Here is a 5,277-nt window from a genome sequence, read left to right on the forward strand (position 1 = left end):
ATCTTTCAACATAGGTGGGTCCTCCAGAACATGATACTTAGACTCTAGCCTAGACAAAAGATAGACTGTGATGAACTCTCATCTTTAAATTTTGACCTAAATATATTGACTAGTTTAGAACTAAACTACAAATCTCACTAATCTCATATAGATTCTCTCAAATTAGCGGAGCCTTATATGGAAATTATTATTTTCTAAGAATACACAGGATGAGATGTGTCTCCTGAACAAACACCCAGGACCTTGGTCACATTCCATTCACAATTCTAAAAGAAACTACTTAGCTTGCTTAAGGAATAACCAGCAAGTTGAATTTGTCTTCCCTCCTTCAAACTATGTTGAAGGTATTACCATCCTTCCAGTTTCTCAGCTTTGTACCTTCAAAATCAACCTTAATTCTTCACTCTCTGTCATACTCCCCATATTCAATAGGTTGCCAAGTACTGTTGATCCTACTTACATGAAATTTCTCACATCTGTCCCCTTCTATCCACTTTTGACCATCTTAGTTCTGACTCTTGTTACCTGTCACTCGGACTATTGCAAGAGCTTCTTAATTGGATCCCCAGTTTCTAGTTTTCCCCTTTTCCAATCCATCCTCCGTACAAAGTATGTCCAAGTAATGTTCCTAAAGAACAAGACTGATTTCATCACTTCTATGCCTGAGAACCTTTTATGGTTCTCTAGTACCTCTAGTGTAACATACAAACTCTTCCACTTGACATTTAAAGCATTCCACAATATGACTCTAGCCTATCTTTCTAGGCTTATTGCATTCTATTCCCCTTAGCATATACTCTACCTTAAAGCCAAAGTGGTCTACTTGATATTCTATCTCCTGCTTCTGTGAGTTTGCACAGGCTACTCCCAACTCTAGAATGCACCATCTGCCTCTGTGAGTCATCATAGGCTACCCTGCCTCCATAGAATGCACTATCTCATCACAACCTTCCTTCAAAGCTCCACTCAGGCATAATTTCTTACAGGAAGCTTTTCCTGATTCATTGATCCCTTCAGTACTTAGTATTCTCTCTTCCGCCTCCTCAAATTACACACACACACACTCACACACACATATACACACACACTTCCCTATTTACATATCTTACCACCATTCACCACCACCACCACCACCACCCCAAGTTCCCCAGTAGAAATTAAAATCCTTGTGGGCAGGAACTGTGTTTTGTCTACTTATCTCTAGCACCTAACAATGCCTTGCATATAATAAATGCTTATTGGATTGGATTGACTTCCTACTGACCTTTACATGTATGCCTATGAGAGTTTGCTGTTGGATGGGAAGAGTTATGCTTTTCCTAAAGTGCTTCTAGTTGCCATATGGAAACGGTTGTTTACAAATTCTCTGTGACTCATAGAGCTCTCAATTAATTAACTGCTTCCACTGGGAAAAAAAAAAGCAGGTTCAGGACCAGAGACAGCTCCTTCCAAGTGGCTGTCATAAATGCCTTGTTCGTGCATTCTGGGCCATTGTTTCCAGAGCCAAGTGAGAACTTTCTTAGTCCATCTAAAGCTACTTAGTGAGGGGATCACAAATAGGAGGTCATGCTATCATGGCCCAATAGGTCATAGACTTTTGAGCTAGATAGAACTTTAAAAATTATCTTGTTCAGTCGCCTGAAAATTTTTCTTTTAACCTATGAGGTACTCAGGTCTGAAGAGAATGAGTAACTTGTCTAAGGTCACACAGATGAGGAGTAGCAGAATTGGCATTTGAACCCAGGTCTTCTAACTTTAAAGTTAGTGTTTTTCTATTACATCATAGTTGTGTGTGTGTGTGTGTGTGTTTGAGGCTAAAGGAGACTAGGTGAAAACTGAGACCAAGTAACACTGAATTCATTCTATATGAAAAGACCTTCTTCTTTTGAAAGAAATTCCAAAATACCTAGAAGTTCATGACTTTAACTTTCAATCATAAAAATCTTACACTGTACATATTTAAAGAATATAACCATTCAAGATAGCTACAAAACATATCAATATAGATTCTCTCAAAATAGTAAGGCTTCCCTTAGGAATATTTCTTTCCCAAACATGCACAGGACAAATTATGTCTTCTAAACCAGTGCACAGAATCCTGGCCAGGAGCATGATATATACATGGTATACACAAAATTTTTCACAGTCCTTTGTATTTTTCTAAGAAGAATAAGACACGTAATACTCTCGTTTGAGGAAAACAAAGTCTTTTAGTGAAACATAATTGGGGACATAAATTCTCATTTCTAAGTATCTGATACTAAAAGGTGACCTGGGGGAAAAAAATTTTTTTCAGCCAATTGGGAAATGATTAGTATTATATCTTTCTAGTCCATATAGTAACAATCTATGAATGTATGTGAGACTTTTACAGATAGAGATTTTGTGGGCATAGGATATCAGGAGGGATAGCCAAAAGGAATAAAAAGAGTTCAGATCCAAAAAGATATTTACAGGTTAGAACTATTAGACTGAATCTAATAAGGTGGCATTTAATTGAAATGTGAAGTTCTACACTTGGAAAAATTGGCCTTACAAGTTTAGGACAAAGGACTCATGACTGGATAAAAGTTCTGTCTAAGAGATCTGGGTATTTTAGTGATCAGCAGTTTCACCTCGAGTCAACCTGGTTTCATTATACAAAGTCAAAATAATGGCTACTAGTGTGAATAGTAATGCAAAATCTTAAAGATGGAAAGTGTGTTGATCTTTCTTAGATATTTAAAACCCAAATGACATAATGCATTGTTTTCAAAATATGCATTATCATCTGATAACTACTTCCTTTTCTTTCCTTATTATAGCTGAAAATAATTTTGGTTGTTCTCATAAAATTCTTCATTAATATTGAACCTCAAAGTTTTCTAAAGGCTATTTTTGCAGGAAAGGTATTAACTATGTTCTGAGTGTAAATTTTGATTGCTAGCCTAATTATTGTAGGACCAGGGCAGAACATGCCTTCTGGTTTTACTTATAACCTAGATTCACCCATCTGCCTCCCTAACACACACACATACATATACACACACACCCTTCTTCCAGACCCCTGGAAGAGAAGAAGCCTAATTAGTGGAATGTAGAATAATCCTTTCTGTGGGGAGGTTTTTAAAGTGGTGGAGTTTGAGGTCATCACAAGTTGCCCTACTGTACTGACATAATTTTGATATACCTATCATTAGGACCCATCTTTTGAGTTGAGGCATTATATCTCTAGAATATAGAGGTCTAGGTTATAAAAATCATCATCAATAATACCCATTCCCACTTTAATATGAATCAGTGCAATAGATTATTCATCCTCAGAAATCAAGGCCTAAAGAGAATGAGATACAGGAGATATAAATATCTATAGCAGGGAGCAATTCAACATGCTCAGCTAAAAAGAATTATGCTGCAGTCCTGCAGGGAGATTGCACAAAAGTCAAGAAAAGAAAAGAATGAAAAAGAGTCCAGCTTTTACCTTAGTTCTGTCTTTTAAAGCCATCTTAATTTTTCATTAAAGATGTAATACAGAGTAGATATATCTAAGTTACAACTTAATAATGATTCATCTTGCATATAGCTACCAGTGTATTCTTTTGAAAACACCATAGAAGGAGGTGAAGTGGAGGAAGGTGAGAGGGAATGAGTGAATCTTATTCTCATTGAATTTGGCTTAAGGAGGGCATAACATACACACTCAATTGGGTACAGAAATCTATCTTACCCTACAGGTAAATAAGGGGGAAAGGGATAAGAGAGGGGAGGATGACAGAAGGGAGGGCAGATTGGGGGAGGGGGTAATCAGAAGCAAACACTTCTGAGGAGGGACAGGGTCAAAAGGGAGAATAGAATAAATGGGGGTGAGGGTGGGATAGGATGAAGGGAAATATAGTTAGTTTTTCCACAACTTGACTACTATGGAAGTGTTTTGAATGACTACACACATATAAACTGTGTCAAGTTGCTTGTTATCTCAATGAGGGTGGGTCAGGGGGGAGGAAGGGAGAAAATTTGGAACCCAAAGCTTTAAAAACAAATGTTAAAAATTGTTTTTACATGCAACTGGGGAATAAGATATACAGGCAATGGGGTATAGAAATCTATCCTGCCCTACAGGAAAATAGAAGGGAAAGAGGGTAAGAGAAGGGGGAGGGTGATAGAAGGGAAGGCAGATTTTGGGAAAGGGTATTCAGAATGCATGCTGTCTTGGGATGGGGGGAGGGGTGAGATGGAGAAAAAATTTGGAACTCAAAATCTTGTGGAAGTGAATGTTGAAAACTAAAAATAAATAAATAAATAAATTTTTAAAAAACACCATAGGAGTTATAGAATGTCAAAGTCTGAAGGAATTTTAGAAATTAACTAGATTAACCTACTTGCAAACTTATTCCACAGATTAGAATTAGCAACAATTGTTGAAAGTTACAGGTAGGTGTTTGAGCTTAATACAAAGAAGAACTTTCTAATAATTAGAGCCACAACAAAAAAGAAAGAAAGAAAGAAAGAAAGAAAGAAAGAAAGAAAGAAAGAAATGTACTGCCTTGTTAGGTAGAGTACTTCATCACTGAAAATTTTCAGAGGCCATACAACTACCTAGCAATAATATTGAATAAAAAATTCATATTACAATTTGATGTATTATACTGAACTAGATGATTCCTAAGTTCTTTCTAACACTAAAATTCATTGCTTTTATAATTCTCATAATAGCTACTTATTAACAATATGAATGAATAAAGGGATGAGGAAATATACAGAAAAGCTTGGAGGAAAAAAATTAGAAGTTTAGTAGTTAGATAAATAAAAGCAAAAACTTTTAAAAGACCTTTTAACTGCCAACAGTTTTTGATACTTTAGTAGTATCTTCTATTTCCTTACAATAGCATATCAATAAATATTAGTCTTAATTCTACTCTCCAGCATATAGTTCCTTTCCCATGTGACAGCCATTAAAATATTTGAAGACAGTGATAATATTCTCTCATCTTCTCAGTTAGTTATGGGGTTTTGAAAATGTGGTCAGCTATAGAAAATTGTTTGCAAAAGGCTACATGTTGTCTTCTTATATTTTCATAAAAGAAATTCTTGGTGTGTGGACCATTTTGATAAAATCTTCAATAAGCAAATTGGCATACAGGTCAGTAGTTGATATCTCCTAGGTAATTTTTTGGAGTTAAAAGGAGTATCATTGGTAATTTCTAACCTTTTGGAATCTTAACTCTTTGAGATATTTTGAAAATTTATCCATATTCCTTTAAAAATTATCCTGGTGTTCCAAAATTTGTGTCAAATCCA

Source organism: Vombatus ursinus, unplaced genomic scaffold (assembly GCF_900497805.2).
Source record: "Vombatus ursinus unplaced genomic scaffold, bare-nosed wombat genome assembly UNPS02014813.1, whole genome shotgun sequence".
In the NCBI taxonomy this organism is placed as follows: domain Eukaryota; kingdom Metazoa; phylum Chordata; class Mammalia; order Diprotodontia; family Vombatidae; genus Vombatus; species Vombatus ursinus.